This window comes from Falco rusticolus, chromosome 5 (genome assembly GCF_015220075.1).
Source record: "Falco rusticolus isolate bFalRus1 chromosome 5, bFalRus1.pri, whole genome shotgun sequence".
NCBI lineage: Eukaryota > Metazoa > Chordata > Aves > Falconiformes > Falconidae > Falco > Falco rusticolus.
In genome coordinates this window covers 72,195,398-72,222,944 of record NC_051191.1, presented here as the reverse complement: position 1 = coordinate 72,222,944, position 27,547 = coordinate 72,195,398, and positions in this window count along the sequence as shown.

Genomic DNA, 27,547 nt, shown 5'->3' with positions numbered 1-27,547 from the left:
AAAATCACCATGTGTTCAAAGGTGACAGGAAAAATCAGAGTTCATTAATAGTTACTTTATTTTGTGTAAAACCTCAGTTCTCCTTATCCAGTAACCATTTATTTAAATGTCTGTTGGTACATCTTATCATATAGCATTTCATTGTTAGCATTTTAGGTCCTAAACCTGTTTGGCTTTATAGAATGTGAATGACAAACCACTTAGCTGATAAGATGTACCTGTAACTATTTTAGATTAATTAATTGTAATTCTTCATGTTTTCCTTAGTTTGAAAACAAATACTCCATATAATACGTCTTTATCAGAATAAGCTGTCTAGTTCTCACACCTTTTTTGCCCAGGAGATTTTTTCTTTTTGAGAATATAGAACAAACCACCCACCATTCTCTGTTACTCTTTTAAAATGCAAATGAATTTATGTTCTCTTAGAAGCCTAAAATTGATAGCCCTGAAATTTAGTTTTAGAGTCAGTTTTGCCCTAGTGATGAAAGTTACATTCACTGGGAAACCATTGTGCCATAACTTTTTCAAAGAGGATTTTTATGTTTTTAATGGAACCAATTTGTTTTTATTAACTTCTAAAATGGCACAACACATAAATAACAATTTCTTAATTCTGTCTGTCATTTCAAAGGAACAGAAAGAGAATATAATGTGCCTTACTGCCATTATCATTCTGCCTTCCAAGGTTTTCACAGATTTTCCTGCGGAAGATATGATGCGTTCCTTTATAAAATTTTGCAGGTTTTTCAGACCAGAAATAAACAAACATGAAAGAGAAGCTGAAGAATTTTTATGCTAATGAAAAACATTTAAACATTATTGGATTATTATGTTGATAATTTCTGTCTCTCACATCAGCTCTTTGTCACATCTTCCCTGTACCTTGGCTTTGGTGCTTCAAGAAATGCAATTATAGCTAGGCACACAACTGCATGAAAATATAAAGAAATTAGATGTTATTACTTAGCTGCCATTTGAGCAACTAATTCAATGCTTGTATAAAACCTGAGTTTACAAATCTTCATACAATAGACTTATGAAGGGAACAGTTTTATTGTTCCATCTCACCTTAAGCTAAAAAACTGTCCCCATACATAAGCAAGATGAAGACAAGAATGTAGGAAGCTTTTTATAAATATGAGATTGTAATGGTCCTGCTGGTGTATCTCATTCCTTCTCTGCTATTACAAGCAAATGTATACATAATCTCTTTCACAAACAGAAGTTTATGAAGTCCTACATTAACCAAATTAGGATTTATGCTTTATTAGATTAGTATTTTTGCTATTCCTATTAAGAAGGTGTTCCAGTACATTAATCCTCCCATTGCTACATATCGTCTTTTAATTTCCAGTTAAACTATAATTATGAGCCATGTACATTAATTTCTTTCTGTTTACATCAGTGAAAGCAAGAGGGAAATTAATGCCTATGAGAGACTAGCTAACACCCTGGTAGCTAGGACACTCACGCTTGATCAGGCCAGGAATCTGAGTCCAATTTGTCACGTTTTATGCAAACACTGTAACCTCTGGGGCAGCAGCTTTCCTAGGGTAGGCATTCTCAGCTACCAGCTCCAGTTCTAGTCCCACCAAATTCTGCCTCGGACTCAAAGTTTCTGTGTTGTTGAAAGTTTTATTGAAGCTGGAATATTTCAGAAAAAAAAAAAAAAAAGTTGTGGTTCTGATGAAGTGCCACTTTCCAACACACATATAAACCATTTCAACAAATAATTCCTGACTACATTTATTACATAACTAAATTTTTAAAGGTACCTCGGAGAATAAGTGAAATAGAGTCCAGATATGTTTTCTGAGAGATCTCCTAGCTTCCTCATTTTGCTGTGGTTATATTCCCAAGTAGTATGTAGCATTCTAGGGGCTATGATTTGGTGAGTAACTGAAAGCATTTTTATTTACACTGCTATTTTTAACCAGTCCATATAAGCAAGTTCAAACATTGCTGCCATCTTTTGATTGAAGTAGATTTTAGCTCCCTAAGGGGGAGGGAAACATTGGGACCATAACTGACAAATACATGCACTAAGCAAACAAAGATTATTTATGCAAAGAAGAAAGCACATCTCTTTTTAATACAGAAGAGCCAGAAGATGGTAAAGGCTCTATTAACTTCACACACCAGCTTTGACCAAATACTGGGTTGGCTCTAGTGCTGAATTTTCCTCACATCGTTTTCAGTCATCAAGTAAAAATGAGAGTGAGATTCCCACACCTAGGAGACCAGATTGGGCACCTGGAGAGAAAAAACATCTGCCCCTTTTCCAGAACTGCTTACAGCTACATTTCTCAAGAGCAAGAAGTGCGTGGGAAGGACTGTGACCTTGTGAGGTTAGGGCTCTGTCCCAAAAGCATAGTCCAGCCCCAAAAGGCCTGCTGAGCTACTGGAGAAGTGATGATTGATTTTGGCGGAAATTTCTAAGTCTTCAAGGGCTGAGGATTATTTCCTCTTTGCTAAAGGTCAGCTTTTACACAAACTATTAGCAATGAGCTGCATTTAGTAGTGTGAACACGCATACCTCAAGTGCATACAAGAGCAAACAGAAGTAGATAGTGTGAACATTTTATTGAGACAACAGGCAACTCTCAACTAAGCAGTTACAAAGATCTTATGTAGTAATTGCCCTTTAAACAACCTTACACCATGATCAGGGAACATCAAATCTGGGAGGAAGTTTATTTTTGCAAGCTGCTGAATGTGATATGATTGAATGAATGTGATCATAAATCTTAAATCCGCTGACTTTCATGGAAGCTTTTGGAAACTATGAAACACGCAATTGTTTCAGTGAGGGGTTTGCTGAAAAATGCCTGATGGTTATCTTTAATTTATTGGTTTACCTAAACAAGAGAGGTTGAATAGCTTTTGGATAGATATTTCACAGGGAAATACCTGGTTGTGCCTGCATCATTCATCTACACTTCCCAGGTCTCCTCTAAGCTCAACAAAAAAAAAGCTTCTCTGGGCCTCAGTGAGCCACTTGGATAACGTTAAGGGATTTAAATGCAGTAAAAAAGATACTGTGAGGAACGTCTGCAAGTATGGAGTCAAAATAAGCCCATTGCCTGGTCCAAAAACCACACAGTGAATGATAGCTTTGGCTCATCACTAGATAAGCAGTTTAGAGCTGCTCTCTGACTTCCAACATCCCTTAAAAGGTGACTGCAAGACCACAAGTGTCTTGAGCTTTTCATACTTTAATGGCAGTCTTATATAAAGGAAAAGGGGATTCAAGCCTGAGGAGAAAGAGACAGAAGATCTAAAGGGCATCTAGGACTTTTTTTTCCCTATGTATATTACAGGATTTCTCTTCAGTTACTTCCAGTTACTCCTGGAACATTTTTTTTTCCTCAAGGATAAAATTCACCTCAGCAGAAAGAGTCAGTGGATGAAAATAATACAGCCTCTCAAATCTACATAAATCCAAAGGGTTAAATTTTATCTTCACCTTCAATTATTCCTATTCTCAATTAATCCAAAGAAATAACAATCACTAACCTACCCTTACCTGACATTGGTGTGTACTGAGCGTAATGTGCTTTATAAGCATGAGATTTAGCTCACAGCTGCTGGGAAACAGGCAATCTGTTTTTGTTCTCCTTTTACTGACAGAGAAATTAGAATGAAAGGGAAATTGTGCACCTGCTGATAATCGCCCAAAATTCCAAAGAAACATTGTCAGAGATCTCAGAAGAGAAGGACAGCTGGAAAGGGGAAGGACTGTAAAGGTAAGACAGTGGGTTTTGATCCACCTCCCCAGAAGTGTGCTAAGGATTCTGGGATAAGCAGAGAAAAAAACATGTCAAAATGGATTATTTCAATTTTTTTTCCAGGGAGCAGTCAGGCTGGGAAACCACACACTTCTTTCTTCTTCTTCTTCTTTTTTTTTTTCTTTTTTTTTTGGGGGGTGGGGGTGGGGTGGGGGTGGGGGTGGGGTGAGCTCAGTTCTGATTAAAGCAAATGAGTAGAAACTTGAATTTCATTTCAGATGACTTTTTTTTCTTTACAGATGAAGATGATGCTTAGCTGTATTGTAAATCTGTTGTAACATATGAGAAAACTCATTAGGTTAAGGATTTCAATGGCAGATTCTATAGGAAACAGCATGCAAGGGACCATATAACTATTACTGTGTCTGATCAATTTCATGCCTCTAGCCCAACAACAGGAGGGTCATATGAGGATGTCGGCAGTATCAGCCCAGGACAAGAACTGAATGGATGCCTCAGGATTTGTAGTGACAGGCTTTTTCCTATTTGATCATCACATCTATAGCATTCAGTGACATTTAAATACGGGTGGAAAAGACCGTTCTCAAGACAAATACACTGTAACTTCTTGGATAACTCATTGTCAGTTCTAATTCAAAATAAACAATTATTTCTAGTATCTTCGAATGCTATTCCCAAATGGCATTTTATGAACTTTGGTAAAACTCTATTATTTTCAGTGTAAGCCAGCAACGAATTCAAATTAAATGCATATTCAATTTATCATTTTATAATGTGACAAAAACAATATATTGGAGTTAGTCATACTAGTTCTTATGAAGTGACCTAAAAATTTGTCCAGAATTTGTAACTTCTATAATTTGGCAGTGGTAGGAGTCAACTGAAAAATATGAAACAACTGAATGCTTTTGTTAAACACATTTAACACTATATTTTTCATTTCTTGCAAACAATCATGGCCATAAATTTTACGCAGGAGACATTATTTCCTTCACAGCACAGAAATTACCCCTGGGACTTCATTTTACTCCAGACAAAGCACCAATTCTTTTGCAGTGTATGTGAATATCTGCATGTGAGAGTGCTGCTTCTAATGCAATAGATTATTTATCCTCCTGCAGTTTACAAATAATAGACGGAAGTTCTCACTGTTTTGCTACAATGGTAGCTTTCTGAAGTACAGAAGTAAACTTATTTACAATTTGAAGTAGGGGCAAGCATTTCATTAATTATTTTTGTCAGACCAGGACCAGGAATTTTGTCTCTGTGTGTGTGTATGTGTGTGAAAAAAGGTGCTGTGTAATATAAGTGTCTTGATAATGAAATAAATGATCCTTCATGGTAAAGAGATTATGGCTGAGACAAGAAGTTTATTTAAAATAATGGTTATAAATGTATTTCAGTATTGACGCTACAGGTGTAAGATGTAAGCCATTGTAAAGAAATAAATGACAAGTTGCTCAGTTTTTTCTGCCTCTCACTTACTGCCACCTATGGCAAAGCTTCTTATTAAAATACGGTATTATTTTGCTAAAGCCAGGGACTGGGTTTCTGGGTTCACTTTCTGGCTCTGTCACAGGGTTAATCAGTGACTATCATAACTCCATTGGTAAAATGGTGACATTAGCATTTCCTCCCCTCTTTCTCTTTTTGTTTAGATTGCCAGCTCTTCCCAGCAGGCTCTCCCTTAGAAATGACCTTCTGTTAACATATCTGGAGTTTCTTTTACACAGCTGAGACAAATGGGGAAGAACAGACTAAAGTTAGGATGAAACTCTTCGTAAATATAGAGAATTTTTCCTAACTTCTCTTGCTCTCCAATCAGAACACAAAAAAATAATGCAAAGACATGTGCAAACAAATAATAAATAAAATTAAATGATAAAATATTAATGTTACTAAGAAAGGATCAGTTTTCCAGGGAAAAATTACAAAAATTAAAATAATGCGCCAATTCTAATGTATTTTCAACAGCAAAAAATATTCAGATGAAACACTACAGCTTATGGTTTAGTATCCCTATTTGCCTTTTCTAAAGAAAGCACATAGTTTGAACTTCATAATTTTGATTCCTTTTGTGTCACCACTATTTTAAATAATCTTATATTACATACAATACTGTCTTTAAACAATGAATTACAAAGAAATGTAAAAATTTTCAGATTTCTGGTCATTTATTGAATTTCTAAAATTTTAATTTCTCACCAGAAATTCTGTTTACTGACCAACATTTTAGCCTAACTTTTTGGTCCGTGGTGACCATATAACGAGAAAATTCCAGAAAGTCATAATGAGCAAAGTGAAAAGGGAGAGAAGATTAACAACACAATACACAAAAAGATCACAAACAAAACGTGCAATACAAATATATTGAGACATATGCAAATTGCCTGGATAAGTGTCACTAATTCTTTCTGTTAAAGGCCCAGCATGGAAATTTTAGAGTAGTGTCAGTATATCCTTCTGTGTGTGCATGAAGGTTCTTGAGAAAGAACACAAACATGGTGTGGAGGGAAAAAAACAGCTTGCAAAACTTGCTAATTGTACATTAACATTACCATTTTTTCACATTGGTGTGACCAGTGTGTTATCACCTACCCTAGTCAGATAAAAACTTTCCCAGGACATTGCTGCAATAAGGAATTACAGAAATGATGAAGGCACAGTCATAAATCCAGGCAGGGAACGAGACTATGCTCCCTTCCCATTGGCTATCAGAACCAACTGCTGACACAGATATAATGTAAACTGTGGCTTTGTCACACATATTTTTAAGATGTAGTGTCCTGGTCAAAGCAGGATACAGATTTTTTTATCTTAAAAAAAGAGACAAGAACCCTGACCTTAAAGATCAGATCAAGTATAAAGTGGCCTTAAATAACAAACAAAATGTATGTCATATCTACAAGATACATTCCTCAAGTTTACACATTAAATTCATGAGCAACTCTGGAGTGGTTGATGCTACAACGTACTACTGAGAATCCAGATGCCAAAAAACTGCCAGAGCGTCTGGATGCTCAGATTCTTCCAGGATCACTCTGACAGGAAAAAAAAAAAAAAATCAGAATGCCCCATTAGATTAAATCAGAGGTCTTAATACAGATGGCTGTATGCTGCTCTGTCTTCATCTTAATAGATTTATTTCTGGAGCAAGAAAGGTTTACGCTCAGTTGGAGAGAGCAAGGTTGGGAATCAAGCTAACTGGGCATAAACATGTCCATAGGACCTGATGGGGTACAGCCATGAAAGCCGAGAGAGCCTTCTGATGTCATTGTTTGATTATCCTTGAAAGGTTATGATGACTGGAAGATGTTTCCAAGAAATGGTCGAAATCAAATGTCCCCTTTGTCTTCAACAAGGGCAAGAAGAAGGATTCAAGGAACTACAAGCTGGTCAGCCTCACCTCCATCCATGTGAAGTTAATGTAGCAAATAATCCTGGAAACCATTTTTCAGACACCTAAAGGTTATCAGGAGCAGTCCGCATGGATTTACAAAGGGGAAATCGTGCCTGACCAACCTGGTAGCTTGACTAGCTCGGTGGAGGACAGGAGAGCAATGGATGGTGTTACCTCAGCTTTAGTAAGGCTTTTGATGCTCTCTCAAATAACACACCCACAGATAAACTGACTAATTACATCTTAGATAAGTGACAATGAGGTGGATTGAAAACTGGCTAAAATGCTGAGCCCAGAAGAGTGTAATCAGCCACAGAAAGTCCAGATGAAAGACAACCACTAGCGGTGTATCTCAGGGGTAAATGCCATGTCCTTGCCATTTAACCTCTTCTTTAATGACCTGGACAATGGACAGAGTACACCTTCAGTGAGTTTTCAGATGATATGAAAAGTAGAAAAGTAGACAAGTGAGTGTACATGAGATGGTTATATTGCAGTTCAGAGGGACCTGGACAGGCTAGAGAAAGAGGCCAACAGGAATCTCACGATTCTGTCATCCCTCAGCATAGGCAAGTGACCAGTCATGCACCTGGGGAGGAATAACCCCAGGCACCAGTACATGGAAAGAAAACATTAAACCAGACTGCTTCTCAGTAGTGCCCAGTGACAGGACAAGAGGCAATGGGCACAAACTCAAACATATGAAATTCCATCTTCATATAAGAAAACACTTTTTTCCTGTGAGAGTGATCAAACACTGGAATATGTCGTCCATAGTAGCTGTGGAGTCTCCACCCTTAGACATACTGAAAACCTGACTGGGCATGATCCTGGACAACCTGCTCTAGGTAACCCTGCTTGAGTAGAGGCTTTGGATGAGATGATCTGAAAAGGTCCTTTCTAACCTTAATGAGTCTGTGACTCTGATTTCCAATTAGCTTGAATGTAAATAAATCCAGCCTCAAAGACCAAATCAACAATCAACAACAAAACCTCCAGGTGATAGGTGAGAGTAATAAAACCCTTCAAAACATGTTCTGTTTTTAAATTGTCTGTTAGACCCAGGTAAGTAATGTCTATTTACTATAAATGCTTCCTTGATTACTTTTTTTTTCCAGCCAGCCTGGTGACCCTCCCATATTCAACTTCTAAGTAAAATTGTGCATCTGCACTTCATTAGTGTAAATTTTAATCTCAAGCTTAAATGTTAATAGAAAACAAATTTTAAATCTTGCCTCCACAAGCAGTTTCTTTAAAACATAGGATCAGAATTAAGTTTGCATAGTCAGAGATATACAGGTCTTACAGATTGTGATAAATTGTAATCCATAAACACAGCTTGAATTCCAGCCCTTTAAGATTAAAAAAGCTGACACAGAGAAAATAAAACTCAGTAGACAAGGCTTTCTATGCCTTTAGGAAAGAACTCCATAGAAGCTGCTTTATGTATTACTTATACATTATAAAGCTGCAGAAGCGTTAACTAATTAATAGCTGCTGCCATACTAGGCACAAAGGAAATATTCTTATGCATATTATTGTACAGGTACCACACCTACAAAAGTTAAGTGACTCACCCCAGCTACACATGGAACAATGGCAAATCTGCACTGGGCACTCAGGAACATCCAGTGTCTGGTCTAGTAAGTCACATCTATATGTTTTGAACTTCATTAATAAATCTGCATTATGATCACTGACTAATAGAGATCGGACTTTATTATCTGTATCTGTATACAGATAATATCTTCTTCATATATCTTTGAATATCTGTATCTACAACATCTGTATTGCAGGGTTCTCAACTTCTTGACTATAATCAAAGCTCAAAGGCCTTTCCAACCATCTACATTCACTATAAGGTATACTTTCCAACTAGTTGGTTGAGTTAGGCAAAATTTTTCCCCATAAAGTGAAAATTCCCATTTTCAAGATTTATGAGGCACTTATGCAGTGATAAGATCTGTGCTAACCCACTGCACAGAAGTGTATTTGACCCTTGTTGAACTCAAGGTCAAGTGTTCTATTTCAGAAATCCCAGGTCTGTGGTGGATTCAATAAAAGGCCTTATCTCTTTTGAAATCAGTGGCAACAGGAAGAGAGATGTATGTATCTTTTTAAGCAACATGTATTACTTAGAGAAAAATCACATTCAAACATGTTGCAGAAAAATGGGAGAGAAGATAGATGATGCTTTTTTTCATTGGAAATTCCTTGGTATGAATATGAATGGTGTGGCAAAGAGACAGGCATATGAAAAGAAGCAGTGCATGGCAAGTTTATTAAGACTTTAAGATCAAGGAGTGCAAACTCTGTATCAGTCACTCCACAGCCTCTGTTTCAAGTGATACTGAAACTTGCTGTGTGTCGCATATCTGCTTCACGTTTTACATATATAAAAATTCAGGGTGCAGGAAACGAGTCCCAAATGAGAGAAAGGAACAATGTTCAAAGATTTCTTTTGGTTTATGTTGATTTGATTTACACAAGGCAACACAAAACCACATGTACTGCTCATCAGTTCACAAATTAAATAAGCACTAAACCTGAACCACTGCTTTGTCAAAAGGAGAAAAAATGACACAAGGGCACAGTAGTTTCACAGTACAAAATGCTTGGAATAGAACTGGTAGTTTTACAAAGGTCTTAACTTGTTTGCATTGGGTAATTCATATTCCGAATAGTGACTATGAAGAAAAAGACACACCTACTGTCTTCATAGATTTTCTGTGATGAGACAAAGGCAACAGACTGTTACATGCTATCGATTTCTGGGCAGAAAGCATTAACTAGTACCATTGAATAATACCACAGAATAATTAGCACAGGTATTCTTACTAAGGCCGGTGAGACAAACTGCATTGTTGTCAATATACTTGTCCCATTCATTCCCAAACAGCACATAATCTGCTTAGTGAAATAACACTAAAAAGATCAAGATTTAAAATGTAGCCTCTAATTCACTTACCATACTTTTTGTTAAAAAAAAGGAAGGTGGAAAAGTGCATGTGATTGCTTGCTCGGTTTTGTGTAACTGAGTATTCAGGCTGATGTACTACACAGCACAAAGAATCAGGAATTGCTTATAGTAATTTATATTTACCCAGAAAGAAATAGTTAATTGGTACCATTTATCTTTTAGCAGAAAACAGTTAATTGTACACCAACACAAACCTCTATTGTGTTCAGCTATAACAAAGTGTATAAAAAACACACCAAAAAGTACAGGGAAAGATGTCAGCAGAACCACAGAGGTGTTATGTGCAATGGATCTGAAAATCCGGGAGGCTGGGAGCAGAAAGCAGGACCTCATACCACAGGCGTAAGCATGCACTGAAGGCATGCTCTTTCCCAAGACCTTATTACAGCCCGGCTTTTAGTGGACACAACAGTACAGCTAGCTGGTCAGAACTGATATAAAGTGCAAGGAAATTTGAAATATATGATGGAAATGTGATTAATATATTTCCCACAGACAGGGCAAAATTCTGAATGCATGTGTTGCTTCAAAAAGGAAATAAATGATACTTCAGGGACTATCCTAGGACGTTTTGCCAGTGAGTATCTAAAAAGGCACTAAAAGAATTCTTTCCTTCATCTTGCAGAATTGCAAGTGTTAGAACTACCTCAGTCAGGTACAGTTTGTCCCACCATTAAATTTTTTCAAACCTTAAGTTCAGTTTTTCTTGCTTTAGTAAGTAAATCATGTTTATTTAATTTGTAGTATACTTAGCCTTTTCCTCTGAAATTTGCCAGTGTTTCTCTAATAATTATGATGCTTAACATCTCTTAGAAGGGTGTATCACAGTTCTACAGATCTGTAAGATTAAAGAAAGTAAAAACAGGGCCATATAACTAGCAGGGGCTGACTCCTGCAGAGATCAAAACAGACCCCAAGAACCAGACCTCTCAGTGTGAGTTCTAATACAACGATAATCAATGCTGGCAGCCTGCAGACTATTTCTAAGTACTAAAAAATAGTTACAAATAATTAAAAATATGCTGCTGGTTACTCTAAATTCTTCAGGTTTCTACCTCCACCAATCAACCTAAATTTTAAAAGCAGACAGTTTGAAGAAGGTTGAAAAAGAGTTAGTTCCTTTTTGACCTTGCAACTTACTGTATTTATTTTAGATCATTGTTATTCATCTCCACAGCAAAGGTGAAGCCACTCTGAACTGCTTCGCTTCTAGGTTTTGCAGTAAGTTTTATTATTAGGAGCAGATATGAAGACACATATAATACTGAGGTAAGTAAAGATCTCTGAAGCACATAAAGATAAATCCTTCAGAATGACTGTTTATTGACCAGGAGAGAGAGACTTTCAGGATGAATCCTGGTCAGTTGGTGAAAAATACACTCATTGCAACCCTCATTGTGGTTGGAGGGACCAGGACTGAAGGATGTCCTGTTTGTCCTCACAGATGAGCAGAGACAAGATCAACTGCTTGCTGGGAGAAAGGGAGGAAGTGTCACAGTTCAATAGTGACTGTGACCACAGTTCTTGAAGACTTGTGCCTATTTAAGCTTACAGATGGTTGTACAAGCCGCACAACTGTACTTTCAAGCAGGAAATACTTGCACAATATTAAGCTAAGAAGCCTTAATTTTTTTTTTACTCCTGCTTTGATATTGCATAGGTTCTTACCTATGTAACATGCGTCACATTTAGGGTCCCTTTAAACCACCAAGACAAGACTGAGAGGACTAGAGGAAGAATCAGGCTTCAAATGTTAGCTTGGATTTCAATAAACATTTAACTAGTTAAGAGCATATTACCCTGTAAAGAAAGGTGTTAATAGATCATGGGAACACTCCCAAACTGGGTTTAGACCAGCTCCTCCCAGTATTGGTAACAATGTAGCCCTGGGAGTATAAAGCCAAGTTTCTTCAGCAGGTTAATGTGGGCTGTGCAGAGCTCTAGATTGTCACTCCCAAAGCATTTGGTTTAAAGCCAGGCAAGCCTAAATGAGGTACATTTATATCTGACTACAGTACAGACACGCTTCACAGCATAGAGGAGAAACATAACCTGTACAATTCAGTATGTTTAAAGAAACTCAAACTCCCAAGGAAATGTACAATAGTGTCTTTCACAGTGAAAGTGTTGATGCTCTCACAGTGTAGAAGCTTGTAAAAGAAAGCATGCGGGTCAAAGATCAGGAAAAAAATCCCTACCCATGTTAGCCTCAATGATAAATCCTCTAGCTCAAAGCCCCACTGAAATCATGGATAAATTACATTGTTAAATTGAAATTACTGTTGGACATGGTGGTCAATTATTCCCCAGATTCCCAGTGGATTAAAGTTTTCCAGTGAAACTGCTATTTCTACAACAGAGATGTTAGAAATGTGCATTATGCATTTTAAATGCTATTGAAATTGATGCCAAGAAAAACAGTTGTGCCTGGCTGACATTGAAGATAATTTGGCAAGTTACCGAAAAGTTTTACTGTATGCCCCAATTTATTGCTGTGTATACAAAACTATCCCATAAGCCAAAAGCTATGTTAAACTGTAACAAGTTTATATTTTGTGCAGAAGAAGAAAAGATGACAAGGAAACAGAACGTTTTTCAGTGTTAAAGCATATGATGAGAAACTATTTTCTACCCGAGTATAACCATTGGAATGCTTTTGTGGTAGAGAACTTTTTGTTTTGGTAAGTTTTAAAGCCTGTAGGTCATCTGGAGACTGTTTCCAGCTCAGGAAGTTTTTGAGCATGTGGTTAGACCACAAAGTGATCTAAAATGCTTTAAGAAAATGTGGTTTCTTTTTCCTCCTAAATTTCTTTATGTCACATTTGTCAACAAACACATCACCGCACAAATGGCATGTGATCCCACAGCAAACTGCCTTTAGGAGTGGAGACTGCCTGTCAAGCTCATCAAAGACTCCTCTAAACCACATACTCTTCTTGATGACCAATGCGTCCCTTATCATGAACTTACATCAGCTTCATTACCACACTGCTCTGAAACACTGTTATTAACCTAAGGGCTGCTGATGCAAAGACAAGGCATTGTTTCATGAAGCTCAAAATCAGTGAAAGGCTCCTTAACTCTTCCACCAGCAGTGACACGACAACCAGAATTGTTTCATGAATACAAGGACAAGTAGAATATTTGGTGCTGCAGACAGTGATAGGACTTTTTTTATCCCTTGACTGAAACACCTGAATTGCTCTAGGAAAGGCTGTCAGCATGTCAAGATTTATAAGGAGCAGAAAGCACAACTTGTACTTCAGACACCTTCTATAGTCACTATCCCTGCTGAAAATCCATTTTGCTAAACTCAGCTATTTCAAATTATGAGCTTCAAAAAATTATGGGATTGAAAAAATGGTAAGACTAAGAAAAACATCATTGAATACTGAGGTCATGGAAGTTGGCATTGCTAGTGTTGATGTACTGCTTTCAGTCTGAGGAAGGGCAGGCTGAGTGAAGGAATACATGTCCCTGTTGGCCTGATCACCATCTGGTTCAGCTTCTGAGACAAACTCTTCTCTCCAAGTAGCTCCTCAAATTTGGAAAAAAAAGCCCAATTTAAAACAAGTCATAATTGAACCATAACATTAAAACTGGTGATGCTATACTTCTAAGCATAAATAGGGGGTTTCTTTCCAATAACAGATAAACAGAATAATGTTAATTTGTGCTTGCATATCTATTCATACCTATGAGGCGTTACACTTTTGCTTCTCATAATGACTCAAATTAAGGATAGATTCACACTATAAAATGTCACCTAATTCTCTCCATTATACAAATTTTGTTAGGATGATGTAACTTACCAAACTAAGCTGTCCATACAATCCAAATATAGAGTATTAAAATTTTGCTTATTTGAAACAAAGAGGCAATAAACCACCACCAATTCACAGAAAATACAGGCACTGAGTACACAAATGTATTTGACATCTAACCAGCTGTATAATAATTTGATGGATCCCAGATGCTGCAGAAAAGCAAGGCAAGAGCATAACTATGCAATTTATTTGAAACAGTTATATATTATTTAAATTTATGCCTGTAATAACAATGTGATGGACAGGACATGAGTCTCAGTTTACTACATATACCAGAAACCATAGCCCTGTCAGTAGGCCACCTCACTGGTCAAAAATGAAAGGTACTGTAATATTTACTGTGAGAAAGTAATATTTTCCCAGATAGCCTACAAGAAAAAAAATCCACCTTTTTTTCTTCCAAAGTACTTCAATTACAAAGAGTCCTGAAGGAGGAGCTGAACTCCTGCATTCACTCAGGAGGCTCTGAGAACTTTCACAGAGTCATCTTCACATTGGAGCTATGTAAACAAATAAAATCTATAAACCACTTCAGACCTGACAGAGCTATATGCCACAGAGAAGGTATAAGGAAGGTTGGTCAAAGATTCATTCACACTGAAAGCCTAAAGTAGCAGCAGTAAGGCAGGGCATAGTAAACAGGGGAACACGGAGAGTGGGAAAGAGGAAGAAAGAACATCAGACCTGTGAGAAGGGAAAGGGTTCAGGTTTTCTCAAGGTGACAAAAACTCAAAGACCCCTGCCATGTTCTCTAGCTACAGCATGAAATGGTTTTACAGAAAGACCAGACTTTTCTAATATTTTTTCTTTACATGAACTCCTTTGTGCTGCAATGTATTTGCCTGTAGGATGCACTGCTATTTGCAACACCCAGCAGCTTTAGCAGGAAGTGAAACAGGAAAGGGAAAGAGAAAAAGAAATTTTGTGCTGCATCTCTGCACCGAGTCCTTTGCTTTGTTTTTTAAACAGTTTGGAAGAAAAGGATACAGCTAGGGGAAACCTTGCTAAATCTGTCTTATCTTTTGTTTCATGCAGCTATACAAATGAGGCGTCTTTTCTTGTTTAGCCTATTTATCCTACTTTTGGATTTGTGCTGAAAAAGTGTTGATATAGGATAGAAGGATGTCTCAGTTACTGCTGAGCCATGCTTACACAGCGTCAAGGCCTTTTCTGCTTCTCACATCACCCCACCAGTGAGTAAGCTGGGGGTGCACAAGAAACAGGGAAAAGATACAGCTGGGACATATGACCCCAACGGACCAAATGGATATTTCATACCATATGACATCATGGTTAGCAGTAAAAGCTGGGCAAAGAAGAAGAAAGGGGGGGACATTCATAGTTACAGCATTTGTGTTCCTAAGTATCCGTTACATGTGATGAAGCCGTGCTTTCCTGGAGATGGCTGAACATCTGCCTGATGATGGGAAGTAGTGAATGAATTCCTTGTTTTGCTTTACATGCGCAGGTTATGCTTTACCTATTAAACCCATGAGTTTTCTCACTTTCTCAATTTTACCCTTCCAATTCTCTCCCCTGTCCCACTGCAGGGGAGTGAGAGAGCAGCTGTGTGGTGCTTAGTTGCCAGCTGAAGTTAAACCACAACAGGTCTTTTCTCCTTTAACCTATTTTATTAAATTAAATTATATCATATGACATTAAATCTAATACTATATCTCATTTGGGACTCTCTGAGTGGAACAACGTGCTTTTAGCTGGGCTTCTAAGAAGATACCTGCGGTCTTGTACTTTCCTCAAGTGCGGCTCACAGATGTTCTTAAGCTATCTTCAACCCACTACATCACATTTGGCATTGGGACAGCTACAGAAGTCATCACACCCAGCCTCCCACCTGCTCCTCTGCCAGAGGTTACCTTAATCCCAACAAGGAGGAGGCTGAATGGGACATGCATTGTGCCACTGGAGTCCAAGACTTACTGACTGAAAATCACAAATTATGTTGATAGTCAAAAAGCAAATTGCAGACATTCAGGAGTTGCTACATGTCATGTTCACATCTCCTTTCTGAAGGAGTATGTGGAAGAATGGCCATGGGCACCTGCTGCTGGAAACCCCTGCAACCACCCCTGCAAAGCTACCACCTTGAAAACCAGCAGCTCGGGGAGTACTCTGCATGCTGCTGAAGAGGTGAAGAACTTGAATGCAACCTTCAGGCCTGTCCGAGATACTGCTGGCACACACCAGGCTCTGCACCATCACCACTGTATTGTTTGCACTGCTATGGAGTTTGACTAGGTTAGGGTAGCACTGAACACAGGAACATTACAGCGTGACAGGCAGAAAACTTAAAACCACAGAGGACATACAAAGTGTTGGTCTTACAAAAAAGGGAGGGTAGAGACTGTGGTAGGTCACATGGGAAGTAGCAGAAATTCAAGTGACCCATAAACACAGTCACTTGTCATCATGGTTCACAGGGGACAGAAAGAGTAAAGGTGCTCAACAAGTTTCCATTAATTGTCCCAACATCAACCGCTACTGCTGTGCAAAACACTGCAAATTTCCCCTTCCAGTGATGCCTGGAGATCAAAATTCCTCCCTAACCTCTGTGTACCTTCCCAAGAGCTGTTCAAACTACGGATTATCAATAAAAAAGAAAAAGGAAAAAAAAAAAGAAATATAGATGTGAAAATGTAGGGAAAATTAAAAAAATAAATTCAATTGAAATATAAAAATTTAAACTGTATGGAAATACTAGTGATTACTCATCATTGCTGCACATTCTTGTTTACCGGGTTTGCTAAAAAGCCTCTAGGTCTAGTTGCAGAATTCACCTTCAAAAGGTATAATTTATAGCCTGCTAATATAGGCTAAAGTATGTACATGTGTGTTTATGTGTATATTTATAAGGTAATTCTGGTTGAGAATTTAAAATAAACTCGATACAATAAAAATATAGTAATTCTTCCATAATACAGGCCTCAATGAGTCTTCCATTTTTTATGATTGTCATTTTAGCTGCAAAACTCGTATCATCTAGTCTTGTCATAATTAACTAGATAGTTCATTAGTTACTTCACTTTGTTCCAATAAGTTCTCTGTACATCATTTCTAAACCCAAACCATTTTAAAAGCAAAGCTTTTCTAGACCTACATCTGCCTGCAGACCCACTCTGAGGTTGTCACAGGAGATTCTCTGCCACAGGGTCCAAAACTTCATTCACAGCGGTTATCACATCAGCAGGATTACACATATTTGTTATGTTACACACATGGCTAAGTCTTCTGTAGAATGTGCAAATCCAACATTAAACCTTCCATGAGAAGTGAAGAAAAAAGACCTCTTCTCAGGTGGGAATGATAAAATTGATGGATTAGCTAAAGGATTAGTGGCAGTCTATTATATATCCTACTAGCCTAGTTTAATCACTTATTCATGCTACCATTCTTCAAAAAAGAAAAAGCAACCCTCTTTCCAGAAATGATTAATTTTGAGGCTATGTATAAAGTCTTCAATGGAGAGAGAAATATTTGTGTATCATGCTCCAATTTTACTGGAATTCTAGCCATGAAATATAAGACCTGCTTTAATTCAGCCATTGCACAGACACTAACCTTACAGGGAGGGATTAAGCTGGCAGTTTAAGAATACGGTGCGGGGCTTTTACAGTTTTCTTTATATCATGGCATTCAGTTTAGTTCCGTATCAGTGCAATTTTTAGGAGCTTTATTGTTGCAGAGTTGGATCTAGAATATAAAGCACTGGTGGCTTTTATGGGCCTGTCTGGACTATCCAAACAAAAAAATCCCTGTAGTAGGCAAGTTTGAATTTTAATGAATAAGCCAGCATACATATGTAACTCAGCTCTGTGCTGAATGGACTCATAAGTGTTTTAATGTGTTACAACTGGCTAAATGCTGAGGAAAGATGGAGTGGTTGAGACATGTGCTTTAGATCAGGATGATTTGCGTTTTCTTCTCACATCTACGGTAGCTTGTTCTGGCCACAGTATTGTGTGTAGAATACAGAGGACCAGGAAACGAACATGGCCAAAAATCTAACTATATCTAAAGACTGTATTTCACAGTCATTTTTGCCTTTTTTATTCCACACTCTTAAATTCTGAGAAATAACTGATGAAAATATTCTTTTCAGATGCCGCAGCCAAATGATCTCAAATGAAAACTAATGTCCATACACTGCATGTCCTATCCATCTATCTCTTTCAAATGCCAGGTCATCTCTTGGTCCTTGGGGTTCTTTCTGCAATAAAGCTTCAGCAAATCAAGTAAGTTAAAATCCTATTATTGTTTGTTTTGCAGATTTTTAGAAGTACACACAGACATTTTCCTGGCATCTACAAAAATACTGTTTGTTATATATCAATGAAACTAGATACCTATGCAAATACTGATCCCCAACTTGAACATCTACTGTTTTGCTACAGAAAAAAATAGTGTTTCTACCTTCCTGAGCACTTCATTTTTTCCTTCCTTCCCCTGCTCTCTCGCCTCATCCCCTGATATGGTACTTCACCTATTACACATCTAACTCTGCACTACTAAACCTGTGCGCATGCATTTTCATTGTTCATAGGGGAATGATTTTCTTTATATAAACAGGCCTGAGAATATGAAGTGTCTCTCACAACTGGCCTTGTGTCCTGACTGTTGTGCCTTTTCAAGCATGGTCACCACCCAAACTCAGAGGTCATACTATAATTTTATGAGGTTAATACTTTTTTCTTCTTTTCTGCAGCTGACATGTTCTCCTGAGCTACAGAAAATGCTGTATGTAGGTAAACCTGAGAAGAAAATAGGTCAAATGCCAACGTTTATTTTAAAGCAATAGGAAAGAAGCACCTGTCAGGATTTCGATGAAAAAAATAAAAATCCAAACACATAATAAAAAAAGATAAAGGTCTGGTTTTGTTCGGATTTCTCTGATTCTAATCCTATAGCAAAATATGCAAAATAGGCTTTATTCCTTTTTCATGTGGGCCAAACCTATCTCAAGAGCACACTTAACTCAGACCATTTAGACTCCAGGCTCACAGTCAGATTAATCTGAATGGTCTGTCCTGGTTCCAGCCCACCACAGCAGTGCTTGGAAATGAATGAGCAATCAAGGTACAGGCTGCTGACTGAGGGCTGGAATTCAGGAGCCCCGCACAGCGGCACCACTTGCTGGATATGGCTAGGCTATGAGCTAACCAGCCTGGGACAGATACAAACTCCGCAGAAAAGAATTCCTTCTTCATTCAGTTCTCCATTCATTGGGAGGTCTCCTTTGTGTAGGAGGGCCAGCTACTGCTGCCAAACCAGGTGCTGTCTACGAGCAGTCTAAGCATGGCTTTGCCATTAGCAAGAGCAGCACAGTGTTGGGAATCAACACATCACTCACAGCTCTGGGGGGGAGTGGGCCAGAAGGAGCTGCCAAGGTAGACATGGCCAGCCTGCTGTGCGACTCAGCTGCATGCCAGATACAGCCCTAGGGTGCAGCGATGAGGCCTCTTAGGAGTTAATATCATGCCTTGCTTGTGAAAGTCTTCCCCCAGATCACCCTCCTCATAGCTCAAGAAATGTGTTCTGTGGACTTGATTGTAAGAAGACTTGGGCATGCAGCTCAGAGGGTGTGGAAAGCTGGCTGTACCTGTGCGGATCCTATGAACATGTATCAAAAGCTGGCTGTCCCAGAAACGGGCAAGGAGTTTCCTGAACTAGTTGCTAGTGAACAAGATTTGGTATGATTAACAAGCGAGTTGCAACATTACATAACATAAATTCATTTATCCTTTTAAGCCAATTCTTCTCATGTGGTTCCACCTTATCATTAACTGGTTTTGATGGCAAATCTGCTTGCAGCCTCATTTTCCTCTGAAGGCAAGTCAAATACATCTGACAAGTAGCTTACATTTGCACAACCATAGAAGTAAGCTGTCATGCTAGGGATGTAAGTCAGGCTGAATAACTTAGGCGAGGGGGTACAAAAAATGATATATATCTTAGTAAGCAATCCATTGAACCCTAAGCACTGTATAAATTGGTCTACGTGGGCCAAACTATCTCTCTGTGCCACTATCTGTCATGTTAATTATTGGGGAAGACAAGAGAACGTATGTGAAAGATGTCAGCAACATGCATTTTTTTCCCTGCTGTCAAGTGGGAGTAGACTTTGAGAAAAACTTCAGGCGATACAGACCCAGCTCCCCGGACAGACCACGCAAGGTCGCCAGGGAAATTAACTGACAAGAACACAGACGTAGGCTCATGAAACTTGCCTTCATTTGGTGATCAGGTTATTTTAAATCTCTCAGGAGACTCCACTCCACTTAAACGTAGCATCCAATGATACTCTGAGAGCCGTCACGTCTGGAACAGCGGGTAACATACACTTCCCTTTCCTTCCCAGTCTGAGATTTGCGACGCCTGTGACCTCCGCGACAAACCCATGCTCAAAGGCAGCAAAGGGAAGGAACAAGGCTCAGACACAGTGAGTTTCCCTGAACAGCAGAAAGAGGTGAGCTCTGGCTCTGCTGAGGGTTACACAGCTCATTTTGCTGAAAGCCAGGTACGAAGAGAAGTAACTTTCCAGAGGGTTATGACAGAGGAAAAAGAAACGTTTGTGGAAATCACTAGTCCTTCCTTACATGAACTTTTCTAGCAGCTCAGCTACCTCTGATTACAGGTGATGCACTCCAAACAGCTGCAGAGGGATTGACCCTGCTCTTCTGGAAAAGACCTTTAGCTGACAAGCTGTGGGGTAATGCCCCACCTTTGCCACAGTTTCTGATGGTTACAAACTGGAAGCTGTTTCCCTCCAATTGATTTTCTGGAGCTCAGGCTTGCTCTGTTCATGTTCCTCACAACTGCGTCACTGGAAGCTGACCTCTAGATCCATTACAGACTGCAGCTTCTGTCACTGGCAGTAATCAACGCCTGGGGAAGGTTGGTTAAGGGGAAAACTTTGTTTGGTGGTGTTATAAGTAATGTGCTGAAGCCAGAGTACAGTAGCTCCAGTCTGTCACGTAATACAGCCACCTTCCTTTCTCCTTCTCCCCCCTTCAAAATCAGACTTTTATGTGCAATGGACTTTTCCACAAATGTGCCACAGAGGAAGGGTAGTGAAATGACGCATGTACTCATTACAGGAGAAAGAATAGACCCAGAGGTAGGAAGAGGAGGAATGAAAGAGGGTTTTATTTCCCTTTGTCTCTGTGAAAGAGCATATCAGACCCAGCCTGGGCTAGAAAAGTAATTTCAGGTGCATAACAGGGTTTCTGACACTGAAAAGGACTGCAGGGCATTATGAAGGAACTGGAGAAGATGGCGTTAAGAGGAGATAAACATGACAGAAACTGGCTGTTAGTGAGTGCATGAAAGCTTGTCCACTAGATACCTTGCCCAAGATATTGCTAAGTGGGGGAGAAAGAGGTTGATGGTGAAGGCAAAACAGATGAAAGATGTCTGCCTGGCTATTCTGGCCAGCCAAGATATGCCCTCTTGGAAATGGAAATTCCGTATTTGTCAGTGAATCATACCTCTGCTCAGGGCACCTGTGCTGACAGAGCAAAGAGCATACCGAGTTAAACAGGAAACTTGACTCAAACAAAGAATCCAAGAGCCAACACCGCTACCTTCAGTTCAGACTAAATACAACCACAAAAAGGCAACGGCACATGCCGCGGTGGTTTATGTATATCTCACACTAGTGAGCTACAGGACAGCAGCGGGGACAACACCAAAGACAAGCCCAAAGCAGCAACAGACAGCAGGCAAAACCCAGTCTGAGCCGCTGCCATGATGACCCAGAAACAGCCTCAGCCATCTGCTGATGTACTACCAGAGAATCATGAGAAGTGCAAAGCCCAAATACCCAACAAAATGTGCACAGCTGCTACAAGATAAAACCAAGATGTTACTCTTAAAATGTCCAAGTAAATCTGCTCTCATGTTGCATACTCAGTTGTGTAAAAGAAACCTGTATAAATTAATCCCATACCCCTCAGTATGCTTAGTTATAGAGGATACCTCCAGCAGGCAGTATCTAGTAGCCTAAGTTAACTACGAGCTTTTCCAAAGACAAGCCATGGTAGACAATCCAATCCATATGCACCCTTAAATAGCTCAAATTTTCTTTCCACTCTTCTGAACATTCAACACGTACTGAATTTAAGTTCTGCAATAAATCAAGACAATTAAAAATTGTTAGCAGTTGCGTTTACATGTGAACAAGAATTTTGAGATAATTATTCTGGAAGTGGGGAGCAGAACCAAACAATCTGTCTAATTAGCTTTAAACTTACTCCCACTTTTTGGAGCCAGCTTGGAAAGGATTTGAGGGATGTGAATTTCAGAAAGTGTTGCTCAAATACTTAAGCTTTAACACCAGTCTGAAAGTTCAATATCTGTCACAAACCACTGTAATAATAAAGATGGTGATAATAAAACTTTGATAGCAGCCATCTGCCCATTCCAGACAGTTGAATCATTTCCAGTGCTCCCCAAGGGCCAGCATTGACACAGATTTTTACACACTGTATCACAGACAGTATATGCAGGGTCTACAGTTGAGACCTTTCTGTAATGATGTCAAAGAGGTTGTGCAGCCAGCTTTTAAAATTGCTGCAGGCTTGTCCTAATGACATTAGGATATAACAAATGAGGAAAGGAAGATATGTATATCAATGTTATAATAACAAGCAAGGACAGCACACTTAGCTCTGGAGGCAACGCTTAGGTTATCCTCCATAGACCTGCTCTCCAAAGTTTGCGTCAGCGGAGAGGGTGGGGTGTGAATTCCATGACGAAGGGGCATAACTCAGCTGGAGGACTTTTTAGTGTGAAGCCTGGAAAAAAAGTAAAGAAAAAGTAATTGGAATTATTAAGACAGAACTTAAACAAGAAACTGCAGAGAAGAGACATTATAGCAAGATGTTTCAGTTGTCTGCTTGCAGAGAGTGTACTGTTAAGAACAGCCTGTAAGACACAGCTAAGGAGTTTTTCCCAAGGCAAACCAAAATTCTCAAAACAAAATAATTAAGGAAAACATTCAAAGAGCACTCATAGAGCACTGGCAGAGATGCATGAATATGTTTTCAACTTTGGTTATAAGCTACATAGAGCCACATCTATGGGTCACCACATCTACGGGTCACCACATCTACTGGTAACCACATCTGAGCTGAAGCTTTGCTGGTACATAAAAGAGGGATGCGGGAGCCAGCTTTTACCCTAGCACTCCCTAGAAACCTAAAAGTTGCATCTCTCCTATTATGCATCTGATCTGTCAGCCCTCTGGATAAGCTGGGAAGCTCACATCAGGTATTTATAAAAAGGGATGCAAGAAGGCCTGTTTCTTAGCAAAGGGCAGAGAAATAGCAGACTGTGAGTCCAGTTGCAGGTTTTATAGGAGTTAATGTAAACCAGGACAGTTTTAGGGAGCTTTGATGCACAATATTGTATTTTTAAAGTCCAAACTAATAAGTGGTTTATAAATTTCTAACAATAAGCATATCTGTATGCTGTGATGGGTGAAAAATTCAAACATAGCAGATTTGTACCAGTACTTGTGAAGCAATGTATACATGAGTTCCTACTGCAAACAGGTGCTTTGTTCATCACATGAGATATAATTTATGGAACGTTGCCATTTACACTCAGTAAATACTCATATTCATGTAAGGGAGATTACTACTATTTGTATGAAATATGTTGATAATTCTGCATTAACTTCTCTATTTTTAAAATATCCTGTAATGTAGCCATTCACACTACTAGCATGATGTGAACATTCAGAGCTTCTTTATGACCTTATTTAATTTTTCCGCTATATTTTCACTCTGCTTAGCAGTACTTGCAGTACTCCAGATGTATCTCTCAGAATAGGTATACAATTTAGCATAATTGCACTTATCTATAATTAGCAAAATTAAACAGCTACAGCTACAATTTTATTCCCTGTACCTTTTATCTTATTTTCTGAAAACCATTAAAAAGATCACTGATGAGAAACCCCATCTAAGTGTTATGTTTGGTAATGTTTTCAATCTTTGTTTGTAATGACATCTGTCTGTATCATAAAAACCATGCTTTTAAAAGTATTTTTAGTTACTGTGGACTGGTAGTCTTGAAAGAAGCATTCCAGGGACATTTAAAGGTTCTGGATCTTTACACCTGAGGAATGAAGACCAGAGACATTACTGCATGTGAAGGTATCAAGTGTCTCCAGGTACTGTATTTCAGTGTATGATGCAATGAGATGGAAGTTTCAGAGAGGGAACCGTAAATACTTCCCTAAGATGAACTGACTGGTGTGTGTGTGTGTAAATTTATCTTTTGGGGTAATCATAACAGCGCAGGTGGGCAGTGTGCAGTATGGGCTGGCAGCTGCCTAGGGCCAGGGGGGTGCAGGGGGTCCCTGGCCAGCAGGGCAGCCCCAGACCCAAGCATGGAGCACCTCCCTGGGGACAGGCAGGGCAGGGCTCTGGGGACCTGGAGACTGGCCCTGCTACCGTGGCACTGGGGTGGGGGCTGGCGGCTTCACGGGGCTGAAATGGGGCCTTGGGGGGCTGAGAACAGGTCCTGGGCCATAAGTAAGGTAGAAGGAGTCCCAGAGGGTAGCCAGGAGCCATCAGACCCCTCAGGGCTCTGACAGAAGTAGTTATATTCACTTGCATAACTTGGATTTTATGGAAGGCGCATTCAATATAAATTACATCACAAATAAATTATTCTACCAAAGGATACAACTCATGCTAAATAACACGTGCATCCTTACAGCACTGTGCAAGCATTAACAAATACCTAACACAAGTCAGAGTGTAATACAGGATGGTAATCTTATGGAACTTGGACAGACTGCTCACCTGCCATCTCTGAGGTTTGGTCTGCCGCCTTCTCTGTTGGTGTCTCTACAGCACTCTTGCATGCTTCCTCTATAGACTTTTCAATTTTACTTCTTTATCATCCATAATAATCATGGTTGGATGTGTTACTTTTAATCAAGAACACCTGATCTGCTACATGATAACAACTATGTTAGCTGATGGAAAGGTAATGTAAAAAGACCTGCAAAAAACAGAAAATAAAGAAATAAAGGCAAAGGCACAACCTTCCTGGGATCGAACTACTGCAAGTGTTTTCCTGTCTCCCTCTAGCTTAGTTATTACCAGCTCTTCTTCTTCTATAAACTCATCTCATTTGAACGCTTTGCCATGCTGGTGGCAAGCTTGCCTGGTAGAAGGCAAGTAGCAAAATATCTTCCTTGCCTTGTGCTTTTCTCAGTTTCGCCTGGTTTTAGTCATACAATGTGCTAAGACAAGCAACTCAGGAAAGCCTTAAGCCCTCAGAATCTGTTATGTTTTTGTAAGGCAGTAAACTTAGATTGAATCCTGAGATAATCTTAAAGCAATGGCAATTTTTATGATAAGCAATGATTCTGATGGAAAACAATTCTAAAAATCAGGTAAAGATATAGAAGGAGACAAACAAACTAAAAACATCAGACTTCAGGGTGAAGACTGAAATTGGTTTTAGTCACAGAGAAAGATTATGTCAGCATAAGAACTACTCCCACAGCTGTGTGGGGAAATGAGGAATAGCTGGGGATCAACAGTGTGTGCTTGGTGCCACCACTGCACCAGGCCTGGGGACAGAATCACAGCTGAGCATAACATAGACCAGAAAGTCTCCTCTGTTACAACGTTTGTCCTGAACCTTTTCCAACACTTCATCATACTCTATAAAGCGGCAGAAAGGATAAGCAAATACTTCCATGATGATATTTCCACCAATCCTCTTAAAAAAAGACTCACTTGATATTGGCATCCAAGGACAGAGATAACACAGCAATTGCAGTGCAAAGGGCTTAGCCAGCTACATGGCTGCTGGATGCAACACTTTAATGTAAAGTTTCCCAGATGTTCACACAGTGTGTGTGAAGCTTTTGCTATCCCAACCGCCAGACTTTTTGAAAAAAAAAAAAAAAAAAAAAAAAAAAAAGAGGGACAGTAACCAAAGGGATTAGGAATTCTGAATGGAGGAAATCAATGTCAGAGCAGGAATATAGATACAGAAGTAAATGGTGCCTTTGCTAACCTAAGAAACGTCAAAAAACCCCACATTATCACAGATTTCAACTATTTCTTGTAACCTAATGCATTGATGTTGCATTACTACTCCCAGCTTGTTCACATGAAATACCCTAGATTCATTGCACAGAAGCCAAAGACTGTCTCATGGGATGTAACAGACTGGGAATAGAGGGTGCGTATTAATTTCAAAATTGCCAGAGGGGACAAAAAATGTGGGGGAAGGAAGGGGGGGAAATTTGGTCTTTGGGATACCCCTTGTAAGGCTTATGCATTTCTTAGAGGTCAATTTTTTTTAAGTTAGAGAAAATTATTTGGATATTTGACTACACAGATCTTTGAATATTCACTGTTCATATGGACTCAGACTGTTCACACGGATCAGGGGTGGCCAATATCCCTTGAACCCAAAGCCTACTAAAAACAGAATGTGGAAAAGTGGCTACAAGACTTTCAACTTTACAACAGTTGAAACACCTTATTCAAGTGTTAGTTCAGGGATACCTTGAGAAGAATCTATAAGTTTTTAGGAAATTTGGATCAAGATGTAATTTTTGTAGCTAAAAGCTCTCTCTAATAATCATTTTCATAAATATACATGCAATCTGTGGGTTTTTATTTATCTGGCCATTTAAGTTTCTGATTTTTCTGCTGGGATCCACTACCTGCTAGGATCAATCCCATAAAAGAAAAAAATAATTCTAAAAACATGGATAATGTATAGGGATGGGATTGCTCAGGTGACCTTTGTCACCCACATGTCAATATGAGATAAGCAGATATTTTTATGTTCACATTTTGACTGTGTAAAGAAAAACATATTTCCATAAATAATACCTGAATGAAAAGCAGAGCTATTTCCCAATTTCAGAAAGTCACTTATCATTTTCCACTGTTCAGAAAAGTAATAAATAGGAAAAGTTACACTCCCATCAGATGGAGTAATGACAGTTCTAAGACAATCATATATTTAAGAACTTAGCTCTTCCACATCACAACATTTTTCTGTGTAAAACAACAGTCAAACCTTTCTTTTTTCAATAAACAACTTTTCTTTCAATTCAGTATCACCACCACCACATAACTGGCACAACTTTTTATGCTGAACCCATAATAGCAGGAATGATTGTAGTCTTATTATTTCTCCTTTGTTCATGTACTATTTTCTTCTCATTCCCCTGACCATCCATAAATTACTGTGGCTTTATTTTACTATTTTCCCTGAAAGTCATTGATTTAACAGATATTGAATCAGATTTTAAAAAAATATGTTTCAGATGAAAACATCTTCTGATATACAGAATGCAGGACAGAATTCATCTCATCCAAACAAAACCAAGCTTCTTAAAGCTTAATTGGACTAAAGTAACATTGTTTTAGTGGGCTGAATAATCCCACAAAGGGAAAAGACAACAAAGGTCACCTAATATACTTTTGCAAAACTTGTTCCAGCCTGTAGAGCCATATCATATTGTTCCATTAATTGGACACAAATTTTTACACAGTAGAATGCATAAATTGTTCATTTTACCAGG